Source organism: Taudactylus pleione, unplaced genomic scaffold, assembly GCF_031769625.1.
Source record: "Taudactylus pleione unplaced genomic scaffold, aTauple2 ptg000025l, whole genome shotgun sequence".
Taxonomy (NCBI): Eukaryota; Metazoa; Chordata; class Amphibia; order Anura; family Myobatrachidae; genus Taudactylus; species Taudactylus pleione.
Genome location: NW_028284427.1, coordinates 9,958,904 through 9,986,833, shown reverse-complemented (window position 1 = coordinate 9,986,833; position 27,930 = coordinate 9,958,904). Strand labels below are relative to the sequence as shown.

General features: G+C 43.0%; 1 protein-coding gene across 2 annotated transcripts in view; it reads right to left on the bottom strand.

Annotated features, from left to right (window-relative positions):
* Positions 1-27,930, bottom strand: part of SLIT3 (slit guidance ligand 3) — a 747,204-nt gene that overhangs the window by 472,961 nt on the left and 246,313 nt on the right. The gene's annotated exons all lie outside the window — the stretch shown is intronic.

The following is a 27,930-nucleotide window of genomic DNA, read 5'->3' as shown; positions in this document are numbered from 1 at the left end:
CTTTAAGTGAAAAATGCCACAAATGTGAAAGGAAATAAATATCCTTTTTATCTATTTTTAGCCACACCGAGTCAATATCTAAATGAGAACATTTACAATGCAATAAATTCCTTCATAAATATTGTGTTGACGTGAAAATAAGTAACTGCAGAACATATAACAATACACATACCCGAGGGTGGTTTGGGAAGTGAAAATGGCCCTGGAAAAAGTAGTAAAATGGCCTCATGTAGATGTGACCTAATCAAATGTACGCGAGGCCCAACACGAATGTAGGTCGGGTTAGCAACCAATGACATAGCCACAAAAGACTACAGAGAGCATTTATATGACTGAAATACAATACAGAGACCATCCAAGTAATCACTATACAGTACAGAATGCATCCCAGTAACCGCAATAAAATAGAGACAACTTCCCATTGACCGAATGAGAGCATTTCAGTGACAGCCAGGGCCACCATCAGGGGGGGACTGCCGGCACTGGAGTCCCTGGCCTGGTCACAGCAGTCACAGAGGGGAGCCCGCCCGCAATCCCAGTATCGAACGCATGGGGGTTTCAGTACCTATAAACCCCCACTAGCCGCTCGATCCATCACCGCTGCTGAAGTGATTTTTTTTTATGAGACGGAGAGTCTTGTCTCCGTCTCACTGGAGTCCAGAACAGAACCTGTCAGTAGAGGAAGCTGCCAGCATGCGCGGCAGCTCCTCGTAGCCACGGAGATTGCAGTATGGGGGGAGCTGATGCAGTGACACACAGCTCCTCCCAGGCAGTTTCCTGTTATACTCCCAGGCAGTTTCCTGTGCGGTGGTGATTCCGGTCAATCACTCCACTCCAGTCCTCCTTCATCCGGACGGCTGCAGGTAGGACATCTGCAACACCGGTATAACTGTGGCACATGTTGGGGGGAATCATCTGAACCAGTAACTGTGGAGTAATATATATATATATATAGCAGTATGTGTGTGTGTATATATATATATATACACAGTATATATATATATATATACACAGTATATATATTTATATATATATATATACACACAGTATTTATGTACTGTATATATAAATGTATAAATTGTGTATGTACACACATATATATATATATATATACACAGTATGTGTGTGTGTATATATCTATATATATATGTGTATATATATATATATATATATATATATAATTATATATATAGATAGATAGACAGAGAGAATTGGAGAAGTGGCGTCACCCATGGGTACTTTCAAGTAAGATTTCAAACGACAAACAGTGCCTGAGCCCAAAGTTTCAGTCCATGTGGACTTTTAGCAAGAATGTTGATAAAAGTCTGGATGGACTGAAACGGTGGACACAGACACGGTTGGTCATTTGAAGTCTTAAATGACAGTACCTATGAGTGACGCCTCTTCTCCAATTCTCTCTGTCTGTCTTAAAAACCCTATTGCAAATCCTACATTTGCCCCTGCAATCTTGCTGCCCGCCCACTTCGCCACTCTTCCACATTCCCACCGTACACCGTGCCCCTAAAAAGAGAGGAGCAGCGTCGCATGGGGAGTAGGTCTAGGAGCAAGAAAAACAAGGTAAGTGTGGGGATGGAGAGACAGAAGGGGGGATGGACTAGAGACACACCAGAAGGGTGCAGGCTGGATAACCAGAAGGGTGACTGGTGGGGAGACACAGATGGGGGGCTCACTGGAACTGGCTCGACTGCATAGCTGGAGTTGCACATACACGGGAAGATGGGCCCTGCCTATTTTGGCAGTCCCGGGCCCCACAATTTCTGATGGCAGCCCTGGTGACAGCAATATAGTAGGCCTACACTGAGTATCCTAGGGACAGTTATACAGTACAGAAAGCATCTCAGTGACAGCCCTACAGTACTTAGAGCATCCCACTGACTGCTTGACAGTACTGTACTTAAAGCAAGCTATTGAACATCACAAAGTACATTGAGCATCCCAGAAAATGTCATACAGCACATTGAGCTTCCCAGTGACCACTATAAAGTACACTGAGCATCCAAACGCCTGCTGCACAGTACACTGAGCATGCTGTTGATCACTGAACAGTACATTGAGCATCCCAGAGATATCCATCCATAGTACATTGAGTATTTCAGTGAGCGCCATACAATATGTTGAGCATTCCAGTTACAGCAATAAAGCATACAGCATACTTGCCGACATTCAGCCCCCTCCTTCCGGGAGCTGAATGTCAGCTTACAGCGGGAGGCGTGGCCGGACGATAGTGACAATTTGGGGGAGGAGCCGGGATGTGACTGCGAGATCGCATCATCGTGGCCCCGCCCCCTCTTCACAATCCTGGAATAAAAAGCGTTGTAAAGCAGGGGGCGGGGCCACGATGATGCGCGAATTCAGTGTGAATCGCGTCACCAGGCCCCCCCCCCCGCTGCGGTGGTTTCTCTATTTGCTCTGGGGGGTTCAGGAGGGACGGCGGCCGTCGGTAGGCTAGCCTGCCTTTCCGGGGGACCGGGAGTGGCACCCGATATTTGGGAGGCTCCTGGCCAAATCGAGAGGGTAGGCAAGCCTGCAATACAGTACATTGAGCATCCCAGTAACTGCCAGCTGCAGTGGCACTACGAGCCCCAGCACATCCAGCTGTACTGCCCTTTGATTTGCTAGCAATACTAGTGGTACCCAGTAGAAAGCCACCAGTAATAATAATGCCTAGTAAGGTAATGCTGAATCAGCAATAAACTTTTAAATTATTGCTGCTTTAAATATATGGGTTAACTCCCGGAATTGCACTTCTGCCTGTATCTCGCAGGCTATCATGTAAGGCCCATGAAGATGACAAACAGATACGGTTGGTGTGTACAGTATAAGTGATCACTGGTGCTGAAAGCTGAAAAGGGTCAACTGCAGTAAGCTACTGACATAGGGCCTGATTTAGAGATGGACGCTAATGCGATCGCAGCTGCGATTTCGTACGCAATGCAGATGCAAAAATATGCTAATGTTAGCAAAGATCACCCAAGCATAAATATGTCCACTGCTGCCTTCTTACCTGTGTGTGACGACGCATACCTGCGTAAGTATCAGTAACATTGACGCACATTGTCGGCCATCTTGCCCTTGCAGCACGTCTGACTTGCCGCAGCCTTGGAAGCTCTTCTGACATGCAGAGCAGGGCATGCACTCGCAGTGGCTAATTTATGCACGCCCATGTAACGGCGTTCAAACGGACAGACACGTCTGCCATTTTCCCCCGTCACCACCCCCAAACGCTGACAACACGACACTCACTCTGGATGGATTCCTCTGTGCATCCATAATCACAGTGCGATCGCTGCTTATGCGCATGCATGATGGCAAACATGCTCAATTGCTCAATCTGCGTGCGTAATCGACATTGCGTACATCTCTGAATCAGGCCTCTAGTGCACGATTCCACCAACCTACCACCTAACTGTCCTAATTTGTGATAGGTCCTGCTAATGGGAGCTGCGTGTACCTGCTGCTGCTAGTGCCCATCAGAACCGTAACTATGGTGGTACGACATGTGCCACAACACAGGGCACCGCATGGCAGGGGGCACTGTTCTGGCCTGTCAATTTTCTGTTTATAATCATTCTCACTTGTAGCTTCCTTTTCTTTTATCCCCAGCATCTCCTGGCCTCCCCTATCTCTTCCCTGGCCAACTCCCCCTCCATTTGACTACCTCTCCAAGCACCTTCAGTCACATCCTCTTTTATTTAACACACACATTTTAAAATACTGTCACACCGGGACTCGAACCTATCACCTCTCACTTGGCACTCAGACACCTTATACACGGAGCTATCTGCCCCACAATTTCTTATGGGAATCCTGAACACAGCCACCAATTCCCGACCCAGATGTTACCAGCACACCTCGAGTACCCTTACAGGTGAGTTTAGCTGCCGGTGAGTGTACAATACACAGATCTCCCCGCCGCTGATATTTGCTGCATATATACTACAAGTAGCACTCTTTCTATACCTTCATTCGGTGATCTACACTACCAGCTCCAGGCTTGTGCACGGCTGTACTGATTATCTGCTGCAGGTGCAGCTTCACCAGTGCTCTCCGACCTCTAGAACTGGTGAGTTGTACTACATAATTGTTGTGTATCATCAATGCAGCCACTGGATTCACGCTGTATTTGTCAGTGGCATCTGGATAACAGTGGTACAACGGGATCATTACCCCCTTATCATCATACGGGACAAATCAGATTGTCATGGCCCTTCCCCATGAGGACACGTCCCTTTTTTTGTGTGCATCTTATGTCTCTATTTGAAAAATAGGAGGGGTGGGCGCCAATGCTCTTTATGGCCAAGGGCACCAAAAAGTCTAGTTACGGCTCTGGTGCACATGGTAATGAAAAGGTGATTTCAGTGAAGGGAAGGCAGTTAGAGTGGCCCAACTCTTGAAGAAAAAGTGTTTGATTTAAATATATTGCTTGTTACATGGAAATATCTACATTCACGCATTCATTATATTGTATACCATTTACACTATAGTCAGAAAAACATAAATTAACATACAGGATCTCACTATGGGTCATTTTAGGGCTGCCTGATATATACATATTTGCAGAGTGTGATATACAAAGTCGACATTCAAAAATGTTGACAAAAGAAAGTCAACATGGCCTGAACGTAACATGTCGACATGTTCACATTATGCATGCCGGTAGTGAAAAATGTTGACAGCACAATTTTACCCTAACAGCAGCCTAACTCCAAACCTAAGGTTTGACATGCATAATGTCAACATTTTGAACATGTCAACATTTTGTAATTGATGACATGATCAAACATGTTGACATTCTGAACCATTTGACATTACAGTGTCAACATTCTCAATGTAGACATAGCGGGTATCCTATTACCTTCGGTAATTTGCTGCACGGAAAAAAAACGGCTTTTATAGCGATAAAAACCTGATGGTTATTATCAGGTTTTACAATTATAGCCCTTTTTTATGCAGAAAATTACTGTTTCTCAAACCAAAATACATAGGATTAGTGAAAAGCCACGGATCTATGTACTTTTGCGGCAGTGATCGCCAAAAAAACCTTACTCATCGGGGATTTGGGAAGTACAGTCGAAAATGTGAACATTAAATTAGGCCTGGGGTTTGTCCTGCAGCTAAATGAACATGCTGCCCAATTCTAAGCAGCAGAGGGTGGATCTTTCCTCGCAGCATCAGGAGCTGCGAAGAATAACACATAGAATCCAGCACTTTGCGCATAATCTATGGGTTAGTGCACATTAACTCATGGTATACGGCGCAAGGAAAATGCAGATTAATTTAATCGCTCTGGCCGTGAAACCTGAAGCTTTTCCCCAGGCGGTAAACCCCATGCCTAAATTAATCCCCCCCTCTACGAATACTACAAACAGCCGAAGTTCTATGAAGCACTTTTTGTTTGGCATTTCGAATCATAGTTCTAGGTGGTTGCTAGGTGGATAAAATGCTCTTATACGTTTTATTGCTAAGGCTGCTATAGAACTATGGTAATTAATAATAATACAGTATATGCCCTTATTGGTAATTCAGTCATAAAATAACAGTTACACTTTCTCTGTGCTGGGAAATGCCAGCGGCTCTTCCCATCATCAGACAGTAAACTGTGCTGAAATATTTAAGTGAGATAATTATTTAGTTATAATCATTGCTAGCTGCATTTAATCACTATAATGAACTTATGCAGAAGTACTTAAATGATAGAAAGAGAAGGGGGTGACATTAAAATTCTAATTAAAATACATCCCTAAAGAAAAGTCATGGATTATTTATCTTTCTATTAAGCAATATAAACAAGTGAACTGTGAAGCAAGAAATGGCTCTGCCTGGCATCTTACACCATTTCCCGTCATGGTTATAAATGGGTAATAAGTGATGTAGTGAGGACATTTTGCCTGTCTGCATACACGTCTATTACCTTATTATTCCTGCAAGGTTAAAAGTCTGCACAGAATTCTTATTTTAAAAATTTGTATGTCTGACACATTTAAAAATTGAAACCTGTCATTTATTTAACCCGTTATTCACTGATGTTGTTCTCACTCCTATGCTGAGCCTATTTTGGCACATTTTTGTGCAGGACATGTTTCAACAGCAATATCAGTCATTTCTTTATGCAGTAACCCTCAAATTTATATATTGTTCATGAATTTTCAGAAAATGCCATTAGCGTGCTAATACTTCTCCACACAGAGAGAGAGTCCACCCAACTAGGACAAATTATTATTGAAATGGTAGAAAGTGAAATAAAATGTCTGTATTTTTATGTCTAACCTCCACTTAGAAATATTTAACATCTGCCCTTGCTTTTTTATTTTTTTTGCTAGTACCTGTATGGAATACAATTCGTAAAATGTGTATGCATAATAAGGTAGGTGAACAATACAGAGTAGAAAATATCTGTAGTCTTAAGGTGCATACACATGTAAAGATTTTCTGTCCAACCATCCAACTAGTTGATTGGTTGGAATGAAAATCTGGTAAGGTATGAAAGCAAATGACAATCAGCAATTTGCTCCCAAACACCGGAAAATGGTCAAAAACTGTTGTTTGAACAAATTGTTTAGATCAAACATTTAACAAACTTGTCTGAACAACCATTTTCATCTGTTTTCTGGCACTTAGGAGCAAATTGCTGATCATCATTTACTCCCATATGTTACCAGATTTTCATTCCAACCAATTGCAGCTTAACTTGAAGTGGACTCATCATAGCTAATTGGTATAGGTCTGGGATTTTGCCTAATATTCACAATTTAAATATTATTTATTTGTATGAATATGTGCATTTCAGATTGGTCTATTTATAGCTATGAAGACATGATACTACCATATTATTGTAGAACAGCAGAGCATACAGAAAACCTTGTTCTCCAAGAACTGAAGATGTATCTTATGCTCTTCTGCCCATGTACAGTGTATATCTATATGCCCATCTGACCAGTGTATAGCTATATGCCCATCTGGCCAGTGTATATCTATATGCCCATCTGACTAGTGTATATCTATATGCCCATCTGACCAGTGTATATCTATATGTCCATCTGACCAGTGTATATCTATATGCCCATCTGGCCAGTGTATATCTATATGCCCATCTGACCAGTGTAGTGTATGTCTATATGCCCATCTGACCAGTGTATGTCTATATGCCCATCTGACCAGTGTATGTCTATATGTCCATCTGACCAGTGTATATCTATATGCCCATCTGACCAGTGTATATCTATATGCCCATCTGACCAGTGTATATCTATATGTCTGGCCAGTGTATATCTATATGCCCATCTGACCAGTGTATATCTATATGCCCATCTGGCCAGTGTATATCTATATGCCCATCTGGCCAGTGTATATCTATATGCCCATCTGACCAGTGTATATCTATATGCCCATCTGGCCAGTGTATATCTATATGCCCATCTGACCAGTGTATATCTATATGCCCATCTGGCCAGTGTATATCTATATGCCCATCTGGCCAGTGTATATCTATATGCCCATCTGACCAGTGTATATCTATATGAACTTTGTGGCTTTCCTATTCTTGCAAACAGACTTCAATGATTTACCAACCAGCACAAGTAAAGAAAACTAAGATAAATGATGAATAATTGTTTCATCACATGATTGAGCAACTATTATGTTGATTCAGAAAATTAATATTAACAATGATAAACGGCTTTGTAATATCAATAACATAAATGGTGATAAAAGCTTTCCATATTAGTCAATACATGTTTGTTCTATCTCATGTTATTAGCATAGGTTTTTGTTGATTCATAATGTACAGAATAAATAACCATTAACAACTATTAAATTATATACTCATATGAAACAATTGCTACAATCAGGACAATAGTGAATAGTAACAGAGAGGAGATTCCACTTATTTTTTCACAATTGTTTACTCATATCAGAATGATGTGGTGTCTAACTAAAAAAAAAAATCTATATTGCTCTAAAAAGCACTTAGAGTACTTGGTGACTTTGTTCCCAGGTCTGCAAACTATAAACATGTACTTTTTTTTTTTTTAAGAAACCTTTCTGTTGGCCCATTTTGTGTAATCTAAATCAATATGCATTTTCGAGTAACTGAAAAAATAGAAAAATGTTGGCATGAAAAGAGCATGGGACTGAACTGCTACATATTATATCAGAATGCTACATATTATATTAGAATGCTACATATTATATTAGAATGCTACATATTATATCAGAATGCTACATATTATATCAGAATGCTACATTTTATACCAGAATGCTACATATTATATTAGAATGCTACATATTATATTAGAACGAAGCAGTATAGTGAGTATTTATTTATTCCAGACTAAAATAGACAAACTGAGGAAATGACAAGCAATAAAGCACCAAACTTTTAAAAGTTTCTGCTAAAATATTATAAAAATGTTAGAACTGTTGATAGTATATACAACTCTGAAATATTATATAGTGATTTATCTCACTGGTCACACTTGATGTCTAAAGACCATAAAATGATTGTCAGAACACAGAGGAAACATGCATCCTCTAATATATTAAAAATAGTCCATAGTCTGAGGATTTATGCTCACTCGCTGAGGTTCAGCAAGGTCCTTGACTAAGAAAACGGAGACAACACTGAGACAAAGTCCCCTTGGTTCCAGTATTACTTCAAAATGTCAAGTGTCTGCTTATACACATGGCAAGAGTCCAGTAATTTTTTAATTCATGTCCATTTTGTGCAGTGTTCAAAACAACATCTACGTGCAGCAAGTGACTGGGAGAGGGGCTGGGGGGATAGCAGTGAGAAATATGCAGTCTGATTGGAGCCAACAATCTCTAGCACACAGGCTTTGGACTATAAATTCTTTATTGTTGTTATAATGGTTTGCCCTTGGAATTTGTTCAGCCCACACAGCAGCAGGGCTGGCATTATTCTGTAAAAAATGTAATTCACGCCTCTTCATTTCCTTCACTGACCTTGGTCATATTGCCCTTTTGATCACTTTCATCCCCACTTCAAAACAATTGTGTGTCCAGCATTGTACTTAAGAAGATTTAACCCTTTCTGAAAATAAGTCACAACAGCCACAGAAGAGTAAATTACTTCCATAACACTAAGTTAAGGCTGCAAAATTTAAAGAATATTTAAATCACAATGGGGTATATTTACTAAGCTTCTAAGCAGACAAGTGGTGATGTTGCAGATAGCCACCAATCAGATTCTAGCTATTATTTCTCTATTGCATTCTAGAAAACGATACACAGAATCTGAGTGGATGCTATGGGCAACATCACCACTTGTCTCTTTTAGAACCTTTAGTAAATACACCCCTAAATAAGTTATGTTGTTGATGAGTATGTCATGGCCATCTTAACAGTTCGGGTTGAGGACCTACTTGGCTCAGTATGTAGCAGTATCGGGTGACTATAAAAAAGCGAATTCAAAGTTGATAATCAATCACTCTTATGAAACTGCTGTCCCTTTTATATTATCTCTTGGTAGCACTGCTTAGGCATACCTGTGCTTCTCAGATAAACATGCACAGAACCAGTTGTCCCACAGACATTCTTTTATATTGCTGCCATTAGTCAACTGTATTTAGTAGTATGAGCACTAAAAATTTGATAGGAAGGACACCCAACACAATCAGCAGTGCTGGCTCCAGAGGTGGGGTTGCAGAGCAGGCCAAAATTCAAATAGGGGAGTCACACCAACTGCCAGTGATTCACTGCCGCTGATGTTTGGCAGTGTTTGGAAGGGCAGTTGGTGTGGCTCCCCTATTTGAATTTTGGACTGCGCTGCAGTCTCACCTCTGGAGCCAGCACTGACAATCAGTCAAGTATGGTTAATAATATTTCTATTTCTAGATACACAGGGGGCCATTTTGACCACCAAGAAAGGGACTTATTTAAGAGTCTTATTTCTTTATATTTATTTGGTTCAATTCCACAGAGTATATTATCCAATATGGCTGCCTGGTACTTTCATAGGATGATGAACACTCATATATTGTATTCAATGTAGTGCGCCTAAGATGGCTACCTACTTTGTAATATTTACTCCTTTACTGTACATGTAAAGCCTTTGAGTCCTTTTGGAGAATAGCGGTATAGAACTATACATTATTTTATTATTACTGCTACTAACAATGCACATATCTAGGCACCATGCAGAAAGCTGCCAAGGTTGATCATTATCAGGCAGATCTATAAAGCCAAATCTGACGCTTTGGCTCTATATTCCAAACAATTATTCTAAAAAAATATAAAAATATGATCCGGCAAGAATGGGCAAAGTGCACAATGTACATAGCTTATGATCCTGGTGCACTGTGAGTAAAGTCAAGTTATAAATAGGTAATTTTAGGGTGTGGTATAAAAGATAGACAAAAATTAGTTAGACAATGTCTAGATCTACCCCAGTTGTTAAGACAGTCAATAGATCGACAGGGACAAAAGGTCGACAGGGACAAAGGGTCGACACGAAAATGGTTGACACATTTTTTTTTTATGTTTTTTTGCGGAAATACCATTCGGGCTCGCCACGCAGCAGGCACGGTGGCTCACTTCGCTCAGCACATGGATTTATTCCCCCTCCATGCCCACTTGGATGGTAGGGAATGACGTTGGATGGTAGGGAATGACGTTGGACACTGGCTCATCTTAAGTGCCTAACCCTAGACCTAAAAAAAAATTAGTGTGTCGACCTTTTGTACCTGTCGACCTTTTGTACCTGTCGATCTATTGACTGTCTAACAACTGGGGTCGATCTAGACATTGTCTAACTAATTACTGTCTATCTACAGTCCGGCACCCGTAGTTTTAACCTTAGGTTGCAATGCCAAGGCCCATTGCAGGGCTGGAACTAGGGGTGTGCTAGAGGTGCCATCGCACAGGGCCTCACGGACCTCGCAGGCCTCACTGCATGTGGCTAGCAGGGTGTCTGGAACTGCACCCTGCAGCTAGTATTGGTGCTGTAGTGCCTCCCAGAGGGTCTTTAGGACACTCTGGGCAGTACTGTACTTCCCGATGCTGGTGACCCCACCTCCTCGGCACAATGTAATTTCATCATGCGCTCAGGGGGTGAGGCCAGCACAGGGCGCAATGCCGCCCTGTTATGTTGCTGGTCTATTGACCACATATCTGGTTGTTAAGTGATTTGGTGCCAGATTTCTAGATCTATGGAAACACAAATTTTTCTATTAAGTTAATCTTTAAGCAAGAAAATATTAATGATTCTACAGGCTAATAAAGCAACCAAACCACAAAACATGGAGAGAAAGAGAAAAATAATAAGTGTATTATAAACAAAAATACATAGTAGCTTTCCTCTATAAAAATTATCTGGATTCAACTAGCACTTCTTTTCTGTATTGTATTGGATTCACAACCAAGTTTTACAATAGTATTGTAAATAAATGCAGCCAATCACAATCTCTGAAATAATCTGCCTACAAAAGACTTTTATATCTCACCACTCGCATTAACCGGATAATTGTATCATCATGCATATGAGAAATGGAGACCAGCCATGATATTCCCATCTAGTTATACTGTATATTGACATTGTTAATGGATGCTGGATGTGTACGATACATCCTGGAGATTGGGGAACTGTTACACTAAATGGGGTTCCAAGCATCACCTACTTATGCCCAAAAGAGTAAAATGAGCAGTTGGACTAGAAGGTATAATAAAATAAAAAATTGTTTGCTATTGCGCTAACAAACTGGTATTTACAAACCTGTTTTTAGGAATAACTATATAAGTCAAAAGATGGTTAGAACCCTGGATAAGGATATGGATACTTACAGTATAAATAATTTCTATTACTTAATGTTACATTGCAATAACTTCCACTGTCCTCTTTCCTTAGGAATTCAATATTCATATAGTGTATTAGTGTATAAAATGACTAAAGGTGACACTGCGCCAAACATAACCTTTTCATACTTGTATTCACATTTACAATTTATTACCACAATTCAGTTTACTTTCAGTTATTGTAAAAACCCACATCTTACCACTATATTAATGTAGGTATTTCCACAGAAGTAGCTGTAACTAAATGTAAGTAGTAAACGATGTGCATGCATTTACAAAAATGTACCCCTCATGCACCTTTATATGACTTAGATACCCACCATGCCTCTTTATTTGCATCAGAGCCCCACCATTGATGCAGTCTCTGATCCCTGACTGTCCCACTTGATTACTGTGATCTGTCGATGAAGGACTATTAGCAGTACCAAGAATCTCCTGGAATTAATTTTGGGCTCGAGCTTTCAGCTTTGTGGCTCCAATTTTGCCCCTATATATGCTATTATATAGTAAGCCCAGAGCCTCTCATGCATTTATGCTTTTTATATGTCTCGAGTCAGCCTCTCATGCCGATATATATGCTTCATTGCCATCTCGTGCCCCTATATGCCAGGCCAGCCCACAGCTCATCATTCCCATTTGTATGCCTCAAAGCCATCCCCTCATGCCCCTATATACATCTTAGAGCCTCCTCAAGCCACAATATGCCTCCTTATGCCCTTGTCATAGTGTTTTACCACTCTCTGAAAATATTCAAGGGACAATGTGCAGACTTGATTGAAGAAGTCATATCCTCATCACTTGGCGTTCACTGCTCACCATGCCGATGGTAGTCTTCAGACTCTACCACACACAACACTGACTCTTTCACCAGTACAGTCACTCCCAACAAGTCAGAGGAGGCTGGTTACTGGGGGGTGGAGCAGCAGGGTGGCACAGTTGGTGATGCACTGACATTGCCATCACTAGCGCTACGCTACGCTGTAGGATTCCTAGGACACCACCTACTAATGTTTAGGCAGCCTCTGGACTGAGCTGTGAGTTTGCGGACTGTCTGGAACAAACATGGACAGGTGGAAACCCTTGCAGTTACATACATGTAAACAAATATATAAATGTGCAACTGTAGAAATATATTTTGCCTGAAACCATTGTATGCATAAAGTTTAGAAAATCACAAAAAAAGAAAAGAAAAGCATACAATTGCTGCTACTCTGTGATCAAGTCATATACAAAGATGTGATTACACATTTCCAACTACAACTAGTGTTCACTCTAGGTCCGGCGCCGGGCAGAGCGCTGGACCTAGAGAAAGGGAACTTCTGTGCTCGCCAAAGGCGTGCGTGTGCCCGAAAATGGGGCGTGATCAGGGAAAAGTGGGCATGTCTTTATGACGCATCCCCTTTTCGTCGCTCTTGGGGGTGTGCCCGGCACTTATGGACATGCCGGGCAGCCGCTGAGTGCTGCGGTCTCTGTGAATGGATGCCGTGCGCATGCAGTGACCGCTGCACCACTATTTTCCACACCCGCGGGACTGCGGCCCGTGGTAGAGGACAGAACCCACAGGCAGTTCCAGCAGGGGCAGGGTGATTTCTGCCCTTTAGAAATAGAGCAGGGAGCGTTGCCCCGCTGAAACAGCCTAGCGGGAACGCTACTACAACAGTCCTGCACTGCTATATAAGGTAATGGGAAGTTATTTTTAAATGATATTTAATAGGTTTTAGGCATAGGGCTCCAAATTATTGAAAAATCCCACTTTAAGAAAACGCAGCAGTTGGAAGATTTTCTGGATCTGTATTTATGCATAACATGTATACATACAACTATACAAGCTGCATTTGTTTTTTTACAAAGGAATGAAAATTCAAAAAGTACTTTATTAGCCCCTTTGCTGCTGAAGCCATTACTAGACTTTTGCGCTTGTCACATTCCAACATTGTTATTACTGTTTTTTATGCAATAACCACACAAATTACAAATTATGTTTTTTTTTTCCTAGAAGATAATGCATTTTTTTTCTTTAGAAAATACCATTAATCTTTTTGTTCCATTTAATATGTCACAATTGGAACCAAAATGACACAAAACATATTGTGTTTTTTATATTGAAATTTCAATTAAGTGAACTAAAATAAAAGCAAATATGTTTTCTTTTTCTTTCCATTTTTTTTTATAAATTGTAAATAAATACTGTACAATTCTAGTTTCAGCAATAAGCCACCCTTCCCAATTTTCTTCTTTTTCTATTTTTCTCGATTTAAACGCCTTTAATGTGTAGGAATAAAATGGCATCTCAAGAAAGCCAATCATTTCTTAAATTAGAAAAACTACTTTATTAAATGTGGGGATCCCTTTTTTATTTTATACAGGATGGATGAGATCTTTTCATTAGATTGTCAATCCCAGCCATCTGTAGAAATTTGTACTCTTTGTGTACTTTTTTAGTCATTGCCTGGTGATCACCTCTCAATAACTACTAAGGAGGGACATTGTTTAAAAGGAGAGAGAAAGAGGGAGACAGGACACATAGTGACCTCCCCCATCTATGGAAAATATAATTTTTCGGTACCACAGTGTGACATTGGAAGGTGATCACAGGTGACACATCATTTGAAAGTGAGAACTTCCCTCTTTCAAATGAACATGTTCAACCTAAATCACTTGTTAAATTAGCTTTAGGACAGGCTTTTTTTTTTAACAGAATACTATTTAGTCCAATATTCCATTTTAATTATAGGGAAAATGCCTTTTATATATGTGCCGGTGGCAGTAATTGGGGTGACAAGGCACACCAAGGTACATGTGATCATATTGTCACACGTGGTCATCAGACAATGCCTACTAAGGGTATGCAGTCGGGAGTCCCGACTGCTTAATCCCGGCGAAGGTTAAATGACAGGTTTTAAATCTAGACGCCTGCTAATTTACCGACGTCGGGAGACCGGCGCCCGGCATCCCGATCGAAGTGATGCCGGGCGCCGAGTGCGAACAGCTGCGGCGGGGGGAGGGTTAGGTTTAGGGCTCCCGGTGGGGCTTAGGGTTAGGCACTTCCCCAGGAGGTTAGGGTTAGGCTAGGGGAGGGAGGGTTAGGCACCCCCGGGGGGGAATTAGGGTTAGGCAACCCTCCCGGGGGCCTTGGTTTAGGCGGCGGGGAGGGGGGGTTAGGTTTAGGCACTTAGAGGGGGGATTAGGGTTTTGCCACTGTGGAAATCATGAAGCTGGTAGGATTGTGAGTGAGATTGTTCAGGTGTGTACCTACCATTATTGTTTGGCAATTATTTTTTTTTCTTAATCGGGACTCACCCTCTGCAGTGTGAAGGTATATGCATAGGATGAGCCTCACTTGTCCTCCGCAGGAGAAAAGTTAAACTACAACAGTGCCCCTTGGAATAAATAATGTGATATTTAAATATGCATGCAATACAAAATCTGTTGACAGATTCCATTTACTTCTGTCAAAATGGATATTTTGGGGACTGGTTGACTGAAAAACTAGTGAGCCAACAGTGTTGCTGTCTGGAAATAAAGTGGGTTTGGAAGTATTACAAAACCATCAAGTTTTATCAAGATCCAAGTTTTCCAGCAACAGCTATGCACAGCTGACAATTGTTTGACATTAAGGCTTGCTGCAACCTATGAGCCAACAAGCTGGTGGTAGTAAAAACAATGGAGAAATTTGCCAGCAAAGTTGACCTATGTTTTTGTTTACTGGAAAGCAGGTATATATGAATGGAACATGTGAGACAAATGAGCATTGAGTATCAGTATCTTATATCTACAATTCATTGGTCTGTTGGTTTGTTTGTCTCTCTATCCGGTTATGCATTTGGACACCGATTGAGATGAAACCAACGCAAGGTGGTCCAGTTGGAGCCTGGCCAAGTTTTAGGGGGGTAGGGTCCCGGTCGGACCTCCCGTTGGTGTATGCTGGGCAAAACTTTGAGTGGATCCCAGAAGACATATTAAAGGGTTGAGGTTCGGGGACACTGGTCAGAACTTTGATCCAGGGAGCCTATTCTGGGCCTTCTACTGGATGGATTTGGATGAAAACTTCACAGAGGGGTGGCAAATGGTCTGGGATGCCTAGTGGAATGGTTGGGGTCCTGGTCAGACCTCACGGCGGACTGTGCCGGGTAGAACTTTGACCCAGGGAGTCTGTCCTGGGCCTTTCACTGGATGGGTTTGGATGACATTCCATAACAAAACGAGTCATCCTCGACCCGCCCCCTCAAAAAGAGGCAATGAAAATTGACTTTAAACAGTAGGGGACGGGGCCACATTGATTAAAATGCAGCACACCCCCCTCCCCACCCATTAGACTTTTCCAGAGGATGCTGAATGAGAGTCGGCAAGTATGACTATATACAACATGCAGAAACATACAGTGTTCTAAGTTGAATAGGCTAGATTGAAATAAAATGTTGCCAAATACAATAAATAATGTTGCCAAATAATACAATACAGATGCCCCTCACTTAATGACAGAGTTCCATTCCTATGACTAGGTCATTAAACTAATTGGTCACTAAACAAGGAGCCATATATACTTAATACAGGTAATAATTTTTAGTTATTCTGAATGAACAAAAGGTCTAACGGAAACTCAAACTTGATAGTGTAACTGTGTTTTACTTTGCAAAACTCTTACATACTGTACAGTACAATTAAAGTTATAAAGAAAAGGACATTCAGTGTAACATTATAGTAATTGTACTATGGGTTCCAGCTGGTCAGAGCGCTGCTCGTAATGAGGCTGTGGACGATTATTGTTCAGGTCCATACAATGAGCGATAATCGTTCAAACCAGCTGCTTGGCCCACACTGTTTTCGTACAGTGTATGGGCAGCTTGATTATTGCCTACTTATGTCTGCTTACAGTATGTCCCACTTGTCCACCCCTTCACTGGTAGATCACTATCTAAATATAAAAGACCTACTGTTGATCTAATATTAAGCAGCTTGTGGAACTACGAGCGCAATGTCGATGAGCTTTATGTATAAGCGTATATTAAACTATTAATGATATGCCTTTCTGAACATATAGCTGCATGCAAATGCACTGTGCGAACACATGGAAAACAAGTGTGATGACCATGTATCAGGGTATGACCCTTAGCTGGCCAAAGACTTTACGATTCTCTTTGAGCACCATGCTTATTACAGAAGTACAAACAGGACAAGACCTGGCAGTGTGGCCCTTTAGCCTGTTAGTCCTGTCATCTTCCAAACAACATCTCTTAACAAGCTCATATTGCAGCCAAACATGCTACAATGGTGGTCCAATTACCTGGCATTGTCTGTAATGTCATAGATCCGTACGGCCCGTTTAACATTGTCCAGTCATCACATGTAGTTCTTATATAGGAATGGTATATTTGTTGTATTGGTCCAAATGCTTTGCAGAGAGACAAAAAATATGAGATATGGTAAGAACTTACCCTTGTTATCTCTATTTCTACGAAGTCCATAGGGTTCCACAGGATACGATGGGGTATAGGCGATGGCGGCAGACATCCAGGCTCACAGAGTTAAATTTTCAGTCTCCCAGATGCACTGGAGTCCCTCTTCTATACCCCGCCCCCGAGCCTCAGGCTACTCAGTTTCGTAACAAGCCATAGGCCGGAGCAGGAGCAAAAAACAAAGAGAGAGAAGACAGTCTGGAACACACAAGAATCACAGTCTCACCAGAGGGAGACGGAAAAACCGGTGACCAGAATCACAGCCCATCTGCAGTACAGGTGCGATAGGGCGGGAGTCCTGTGGAACCCTATGGACTTCGTAGAAATAGAGATAACAAGGGTAAGTTCTTACCATATCTCATATTTTCTACTTCAGGATCCATAGGGTATCCACAGGATACCTTGGGGATGTCCCAAAGCAGTATCCTTCAAGGGTGGGGACGCTCCTGTGCTGAGAGGAGAATCCGTCGCCCGAAGGAAGCATCCTGAGAGGCGTAGGTATTAAAAGTATAATACCGTACCAAGGTATGGACAGATGACCAAGTGGCCACCTTGCAAAGCTGAACAGCTGAGGCGCCACATCGAGCTGCCCACGAAGGACCCACAGACCTAGTGGAATGAGCCTTAACAGAAGATGGAACAGAAAGGCCCTCGTGAGCAAAAGCTTCAGAGATAGCCAGTCGCATCCATCCTGCCAATGTTTCTTTAGTGGCAGGCCAACCTCCTTTATGGAAGCCATAAAGGACAAACAAAGAGTCTGACTTCCAATAGACAGAAGTGCGGTCCACATAGATTTTCAAGGCCCGCACCACATCCAAGGTGGCCTCACCAACTGAAAGGTCCGGTGAAGTAAACGATGGTATAATAATTTCCCCGTTGATATGGAAGCTAGATACCACCTTTGGAAGAAACCCAGGATGAGTGCGCAGCACAGCCCTGTTTCCTTGAAAAATTAGAAATGGAGGTCTACATGAGAGAGCTCCCAATTCCGAAACCCTTCTGGCTGAAGGAATAGTCAGAAGGAATACAGTCTTAATGGTTAGCCATTTCAAATCCACTGAGCCCAGTGGTTCAAATGGCGGTCCTTGAAGAGTCTTCAAGACCACAGCCAGATCCCATGGTGCCACAGGCGGAACAAAGGGAGGCTGAATAAGAAGCACCCTTTGCATAAAGGTGCGGACATCAGGAAGCATAGCAATCCTATGATGAAACCACACTGAAAGTGCAGACACCTGTACCTTCAGGGAAGCTAGGCGAAGACCCTGGTCTAAACCCGCCTGTAGGAAGGCCAGAACCCTGGACAATCTGAACACCTGAGGAGCATAACCTCTAATGCGACACCACTGGAAGAAAGCCCACCACACTCTATGGTAGATGTTGGCAGATGAAGGCTTCCAAGCTCTCAGCATGGTGTTGACCACTGAGCTGGAGAAATCTCTGGACCTCAAGAGGGCAGTCTCAATAGCCACGCCGTCAAAGACAGCCGACTCAGGTCCGGATGAGGGCAAGGACCCTGAGATAGCCGGTCCTGACATTGAGGCCACAACAGCGGAGTGTCCACTGAGAGACTCTGAAGATCCATGTACCAGTGTCGCCTGGGCCACGCTGGAATAATCAGCAGTAGCACGCCGCCTTCTTGCATGAATTTGCGTATCACTCGAGGAAGAAGGGAGAATGGAGGGAAGAGGTACACATACTGGAAGATTCACTTGACCGCCAGAGCGTCCACTAGACAAGGTTTTGCATCTCTTGTTCTTGACCCGAACATTGGCAGTTTGTTGTTGTGTCGTGAGGCCAAGAGATCTATCTCTGGTTCACCCGTAACTGACACACCTCCTGGTGAAGAGACCACTCTCCTGGATGCACGTCTTGACGGCTGAGAAAGTCTGCTTCCCATTTGAGGACTCCTGGAATGAACACTGCCGATATTGCTGTGAGGTGTTTTTCTTTCCGCCCAGAGTAGGATCCGGGACACCTCTGTCAGAGCCGCCTGACTGCGTGTTCCTCCTTGACGGTTTACGTAAGCCACCGTGGTGGTGTTGTCTGACTGTACCTGCACGGGTCTTCCCTGCAGGACGTGTCTTGCCTGCTGGAGAGCATTGAAGACTGCTCCCAGTTCTAATATATTTAAGGGGAGTGCTGCTTCTCTTGGAGTCCACCTCCCCTGAAAGAAGCGTGGTCCCATCACCACTCCCCAGCCGCGGAGACTGGCGTCCGTCGTCAAAAGGACCCAGTCCGCTATCCAAAAAGGACGCCCCATGTTCAGGCGAGCAGTCTGTAGCCATCAGGCCAGAGACAGCCGTACCTCCAGAGAAAGCACCATAATTTGTGTCATTATCTGGTGGGCAACCCATTCCATTTGGAGAGGATCAGCTTCTGCAGAGGCCTCAAGTGGAACTGGGCAAACTCTACCATGTCAAATACTGACACCATGGAACCCAAGAGCCTCATTGCCGAGTGAATGGACACCCGGCGACTGCGCAGGCAAAGGCGTACCTTTTGCTGTAACGCAGAGATCTTTTCCTCAGTTACAAAGATCCTCTGATGTTGGGCATCCAACAGAGCTCCTAGATGGAGCATAGGAGGACTTCTTCCAATTTATCCGCCAGCCGTGAGTCTGCAATGCAGACACAGTCAGGTGCAGATGGCGCTGAAGTACCTCTGGAGATTCTGCCAGCAGCAGGAGATCGTCCAGATAGGGTAACAAGCGGACTCCCTGCATCCGCAGGTGAGCTGTCATGACTGCCATAATTTTGGCGAACACACAAGGTGCTGTGGCTAGACCAAAAGGCAGAGCCTAAAACTGGAAATGATCCTTGACCACTGCCCACCCGAGGAAGTGTTGGTGCGCTGAGATAATGGGGATATGTAGGTGAGCATCCTGCATATCTAACGACACCATGAAATTCTCAGGCTCCATCGTTAGGATGATGGAACGCAGGGCCTCCATCCTGAACCATGGAACCCTCAAAAAAAAAAAAATTTTTTTGAGAGATTTGAGGTTGAGTATTGGGTGGTAGGACCCACTGGGTTTCTGTACCAGAATAAGATTGGAGTAATATCCCAATCCCCTCTGAGACCAAGGAACTGGCACTATGACCCCAGGCTGGAGCATAGAGTGCACTACCGTCTGAAACTCCCGGGCCTTGTCCTAATTCGGACAGAAGACCCGTGGGGGTAAAAAAAACGACTGGGCGGCTTTCTGCGGAAGGAGAGGGCGTACCCCTGAGACACCACTTCTCTTACCCAAGTCGGCCTTCCACTTTGGGGTCCCCCAAAGAGAGGCCCGTCCCATCAGGCCAAAGGATTGTCGTTGGACGTAGGAGCAGGGCGTCTGGTACTCTAGGCCTGCTTGTTTGACTTGGTAGGTTTCTTGGTGGCAGTCTTTCTCGGAAAAGACTGCACCCTGGACTTACCCAGGGTTCTGTAAGGCCGAAAGGAAGAGGAACCCTACCCTGAAGGGACTGTAAGTGATGGCAAACACGCAGACTTTGCCGCTGTCAGGGTAGCCACAATTTTGTCCAAATCAGGGCCAAAAAGTACTTCACCATTAAAGGGTAAACACTCTAACCCTTTCTTGGAAACTTTCCAAGACCGCAACCACAGGGTACGTCGTGCTGCTACTGCTGCCGAGCAAATCCTGGAAGCAAGCATGCCTATGTCCAAAGCCGCTTAGTAATGTAAGCGGCTGAGTCTCTTAGATTACCCACCAGCTCCACGTGATCAGGGACTGAGTCTGGGTCCAGAGACGCGTCCAACGGATCTGCCCAATATTCCATGGCTCTAGTCACCCAGCACACGGCCATAGCTGGTCTGGAAATGCCTCCAGCAAGGGAATACATAGACTTAAGACATATTTCCACCTTGCGATCCATGGGATCCTTTAAGGAGACGAGACGAGTGTCGACCTGTGGCGGGGTTTCCCCATTTAGAAAAATTTTCTATGAAGAGATATGCCACTGCCAGATGCTTCTGGGGCTGGAAACGCCTACCTGGCGATTTCCAAGCTTCCTCTAAATGATCCACTAATTGACCAGATAGGGGGAATACCGCAGCATCACCTTTAATATCCTTAAAAAAGGGATATTTAGATTTTCCCCCAGCGGAGCGTCATCCTCAACAACCAAGCCCGTGATCGGAAGTGTCAAATATTTCTCCGTCATCAGGAGACATATCATCCCGATCACCCTGATCAGTTTGCAGCTGCCGCTTCTGCGGCCACCAGGATGGCTCTCCCTGCAAGCGTCCATCAGGTGTTGTACCGACGTGGAAAATGATTTCACCCATGCGGGTTCTTGCATGACCTGAAGAAGAAGACGATCAAACTTGACTATACAGAGGAAGTAAAAGTCGTAACAAGGTTTCCGTAGGTGAACCTGCGGAAGACCGAGGGACTCTAAAGGATTACCAACTGTCTAGGGAACCCCTGTATAGGGGACGACGCCATAGACTGCTGTGAAACCCTCATATGGGGAAATGCAGGGGGCGTTGCTAGCTAGCCCGCCAGGGTTGTAAGTGCCTTAGCAAACAAGCCCAGGTGCAGGGACAGTAGTTCGCTGTGCCTTGTAAGACACGTGTTGCAAACCCCTTCAGAGCTGCCATCTCCCTCCACCAATGGTGCCAGACATACTGTACACCTTGGCTGAAGGGGCAAGTCCCGGTCAGTGTCAGACATGCTGAATGACCGGAACTGTGTGTGACACGTCTCACTAATAGACTTGTATAGTGGGACACTGACCCCTGGAAACACCGCACCACAAGGACTAATAGCAGAGAGACAGGGATAGGAAAATGTCTGACAGATTGAAAGTGAAAGTACAAGCAGCAGACACTAGCGATTTAGTCACACACAATGCAGAAATAACAACCTGCACTATCAGCGCTTCATCAACTACTCAGACTGATAGCCTGGTAGGAAACAGCGCAGCAAAACCTGACCTTACCTGGAGGAGAGGTATGCAGGGGGACCCCCGACCCTAATGCCGCCATTTTCAGCGTCCAGCAGCGCTTGCCAAGTCACAGAAAATGGCCGCTGAGGAGCAGAGTGAGGGCAGGGCTGAGGGAGGAGCGCATGCAGATGCCACACCGCAGTGGAAAGGCTGTGTGCAGCGGGGAGGCGCCGCCTGCCGTGCAGGGAAAGCACACTACCCTGGCATGCATTTAATCCCTGGGACGCCGGGTGTTTTCTATTATCGTGCGGTCCTGTGTCCCCGGGGGTAGTGGAAGCGCAGGGTATGGTGAGCCTGGCTCCACGTTGCAGCCGGTCCCCAGGGAGCCCCCTGCCTGGGGACCAAAGTACTGTGATACAATATTCGGTGGGAACCCACCGCGGGTCCCGCCGCTTACCTGAGACCCCCGTGAATCCGGCCACAGTACAGGCAATGAGGGGCACCGCTAGTCGTGACCCCGATTGCCCACCAGAATCTCCAGATCAGTACCGGCGTTCTGGTACCAGCGGGGTTTGTAGGAGTGACAGCATGGACGTCAGTACTGACTGTCCTATGCTGTAGCACTCTAGTTGTGCAGCCACAGCTGTGAAGAAATATTCAGGGGCCTTGAAAAGACCCCCTCTGTACGGTGCGACTGGTTCCGGCCAGGCACTGACGAAAACTGAGTAGCCTGAGGCTCGGGGGCAGGGTATAGGAGAGGGACCCCAGTGCATCCTGGGAGGCTGAAAATTTTACTCTGTGGTGCCTGGATGTCTGCCGCCATCGCCTATACCCCAAGGTATCCTGTGGATACCCTATGGACCCTGAAGTAGAAATAGATGTACTTAGTGTGCATGAGTACATTCTATTTGTGTGTGTACAGGACAGTAAAAGTCACTTGAGGACATTAACTATGGAAACTTTGCTATTTGCATGTGTGCTGGCTTTTCTTACTTTTTCACACAGAAACAAGAGATATCAAAACAGAAATAACAGAAACTATGTAATGTATAGAATATTATATGGATATGACGTAATTGCTGCTGTCTAAATTTAAACACAAATACAAACTAACAGTTTGAATGATAGGAGGTATAGTATAAATGCTCTGGATATCATGGGTATAACAATTGCAGTTCTTCCCAATTTCTGAGCAACTGGTTTGAACGATTATCGCTCATTGTATGGACCTGAACGATAAATGTACCCATCTTTATAACGGCAGAAAAATCATCTGTATTGTTTGGTATGGCTATTAAACCTGGGCTGTCCGGCCACTGACCAGGCATATAGCAATCAGGACCGTTCTCCTGATTTGCAGTAGGTTGGGAGGAATTTCCATAAAAACACTATAAAATACAGACCGGGAGCCACTCTCACTATGATATGGACAGGCCTCCTGCTTGCCAAAGCCGTGCTCCCCCCCCCCCCCAATCTCATATTACCTTCGCCCAAGGTTGGGACTAAGCATCTGCCATGTCTACTAGCTCAGTAGCTATGTAGACTGGTACTGTTGGTAAGCTGTACTGGGATGGGCACTGCCATCTCCAGTGAGCATTACAATAGTGCTAGGATCCACAGTTAGCGTAGAGCTTAAAGAGCTGTGTGGCTGACAACCCCACATAATGCAATGGGAATACACATTTCTACATTTGCTGACAGCAGATCATATTACTTTAGTAGACACCGTATTTGAATAAGTGCTATGTGCAGGTAGAAAGATATTTTCCCAGGGCTCAGAGAACTGCTGGTATATACTTGATTTTTAATGTCTGTTGCATGTCCCTTAGCTATACATAAACCCCACAATGTCATAAACAATAGGTGTAAATCTTGTCACCATGCCTGACCTTATATGCACCTCAGGCTTATTTCTAATCAGTAAAACTTCAGGCATGGAGCCTGCTCACTCTAATACACAAGGTAACTAATCCCTAGCTGCGTGATGATTCGTCATTGCCGCAGGGCAGGAAAGGTTTGGTGGTAAAAGTATAAAGAAAGGCCAGCAGTATAATATAATGGGGTCAGCCAGGTGTTGATCTTTGACAAGAATATAATTTTCAAGTCTTGAACTTGATTTTTTTTTTATCCTAGTTTAGTTTTCCTAGAGGACGGAAGACATTTGCATTCATTATCCCAGACCTGTGTTGAAATGCATGAAAGTTGTTTTTGCTATTGCACAAAAAGTGTTCAGATTCAGATGCTAAATGCATAACTGGTGCATTACTTTAGTAATATATAAATAAGATAGGTTTTAGGGCTTCACATATAATTAACATTGCAACTGTTAATATTTCTGTAAGTTTTATTTTATTTATTTAATAAGATTGTCGTGCCCGATACAGAGCCTGTTTCTTAGATACTGACATCTATATTGTATAGGCCAGTCAGAAACTGCCCAGTGCTCTTCTGCACAGTTCTCACAGTTGGTTGCGATTGGTTAATCGAGAATTTCCAACATGTTGTATTTCCCCAATTCCATGACCATCGTCAGAATGGAAAATTGCTGCAATAGTGGCTAGATGTATGCATTGCCCCCTTTAGGTATATACATGTAAGCAAAAATGTAGCCTTAGCATTGAAGTTACTAATGAAAATATAGTAATTATAACAGTTTCTAAATTATTTCTATGACTACCATATATTAAACTGTCAACTTAAAGAGCATCTAAGAACATCTTTAATATAGATTACAAACCATAAACTATGGCTTTATAATGTACTGGCATAAACATGCTGCCACTCCTGTAGAGATGAAAGTCTGACTGTTGACTGACAAACGATAAGATGCTCTATAACCTGACAGCTAGTAGCTGCCAGGAGCAGACATATAATTGCTGATGATAGCAAAAGATGAAATTGTATCTGGAGCATCTATTTACAGGCATTTCTAATTCTACCTTACAAGCAGGTTTAGGAGCACCTCTTAGCCAGTTTCTTACTCTAATTAAGTGGCTATATACATTAAGGGGTCAATCCTATTCCGTGCAAAGGGTGCGGTGCAGGGCCGTAACTAGGGTAGTGCGACCAGTACCAGGGCACCGCAGGACAGGGGGCTCTGTTTGGGTCTATCAATTTTCCTGTTTATTATCATTCTCACTTGTAGCTTCCTCTCCTTTTATCCCCAGCATCTCCTGGCTGCCCCAGGAGTACCCCTATATATTCCCTGGCCCTTCCCCATGAGGCCTTGCCCCTTTTTCAGGGGCACTATCTTATGTTCCTATTTAAAAAATGGAGGGGGGGCACCAATGCTCTCTCTGGCACAGGGCACCAAAAAGTCTAGTTACGGCTCTGGTGCGACGTGCCGTTGCAACGGCGTTAAAACGCCGGCAACGGACCGGCAAATCGCATCCTTCGCAGCCCGGCTCGACTCTGAATCGCCAAACTTTACTTGCAACCCTATGGGGCTGCAAGCAAAATTTGTTGAACCCGGGCTGCCATTGAGTGCGGCCATTGCCACGATGACCCACACCAGCAAGATCATCACAGCTAATAGGCTTGACCCCAGAGTATTCTTGTAGTTGGAGTCCTTTTAGAGAAAAGCACTATATAATAATTATTAATATTATGATTAGTATTATTATTATTTAAGACATACAGTAAATGTTGCAATCACTTATCCTCATTGGGTTGAAAGTAATAATTAAAAACACAGTGAAATATCAGACTTGATTAATACAAAGGATTTGTTTCAACAATTCTGCTCTTCCAGAGCATGTTACATTCCTTTACTTTGCATCCAATCAGTACCTTGATATCCAGCTATTCTTTACTATGAAGTTGCAAAGAAAAGTATGAACACAGCATGAGATTAAATTCTTGGAGATTATGTTATGAATAACACTTTATTATCAAGTGCAAGTTAATTCAAAGCATATGACCTGTGGAAACCAAAATGATGCCCCCAACAAAATACATCAAAAGCAATAGTTCAGTTGAAGTTCAAATAAACAGTAGTTATAGTGCATTCACCAATAACCAAAGTGAATAAAAGGCTACCATAGTATAGCAGCAATTCTCCCACCCCCATTCCTCCTGTTAGGCTTTGCCAGCTAGATAAAACCAATTATTATTTTGGGACAACTTCTTAAACTAACTACCCCGCCCTACGTAATGTATAGACAATGAGACGTAGGTTTGCATTGCCAGGAACCCCTCTATTCTTTGCCCCAGGAAGTGTGTTGATGAACCGTTCTCATTATCCCTGCATTGTAGACTGCGGCTGCCTATAATCCTACCATAGATCTCTATGGATGTGCCCTATAGGCAGAACTAGTCTGCCAGCACAAGAACTGCTGCAGGAGACTCTCAGCTTGAAAAGGTTCCTGAGAAGGGGGTAGGATCCCGACTGGATATACAGTAGGTAACGCAAAAATAGCTTTGAACAACCCCTTTAACACTGTGATATATGTGTATATATATATATATATATATACACACACACACATACACACAGTATATATATAATATATATATTTCTTTACTTTGTACAGTCCTGAAAAAAAAGTTTTAAGAAAATATCCATGAAATCACAATGTTGCAAGCACAAATTCAATCTAAAAAAAAAAAAACTCAACTAGGCCTCTTCTCATTATTAATCCTGCTGACCACTCCTCGCTGGTGCTGTTTGCATTTCTTTCAGATTATGTCAAGCTAGTCTTCCTACCCTCCCTAGTAGTGGACAAGCAGTGAGCGAGGGAACGTGAAGGGAATCTGACTGCTCACATTTATGAAATGAAGAATGATATTGATAGAAACAATACAGCATTTTTTTCTACATATCATCCACAGAAAGTTTTTGATTGCCAAGTATTATTATTATAATGCATAATGTGTATAGTGAGAATACAAATCATTCAATGTATGGGGTATAATGTCTTGATACATGTATCAAAAGTCTTCATTTAACTCTTGCAAGCTTATTCTGCTATCTGCAGCCTTGTGTAGTGACAGATACACAATATACTTGTAAAATGACTTGTTCTTAATAACAAAAAGTGTTGACATATTTTCCAGTCATGGTTAGACATTTCATGTACTGCCTCAGGCATAATACAAGATACTTAATTCAGAAGCTAGTGAATAATTGTTTAGTTGCTGCTAGTTTTACACAGTTAAAAACTATAATTTAGTTTGACAATACGTGAGCTAGCATTTATTTGGAATTCTTAATTCTTCCCAAATGTTCCGTGAGCTTGAAATTGTTATATGGGTAATAAGATCTTTAATGTGTTCATAAGACACAAGTGAGTCTCTGTTCCTGTGGACACATGTGGAAGGTCTATAGTCGGACAAGAACCACTTTGTGTCAAAAGTCAAAACATGGACACTTTCGTACGTCAATGGGTAGGCTTTACATAAACAATTAGGCTGAAGACATCCAAATAATATGACATTCCTTGGGTGTTATGAGGCAAAACATAGCATATTCCAACAATAAAGAAAACTGTAGGGACAATATGTGGAATAAAAACGATGGAACAAATTACTTTATAAGCAATATATAGCTGAAAAACCTATTACATATGGGACAGCAAGTGTTACTCGTGTCATGTGCAAAGTATGACATATATAGCCAGTTTATTACTAGATAATACAGTCTATTCTATTATCATTTTGGAAAAAGATGATTCATTGAGTGCAGGTTGAGGGGTTTATGTATCAAGCAGTGAAAAGTGGGGAGAAGTGAACCAGTGGGGAAGTTGCCCACAGCAACC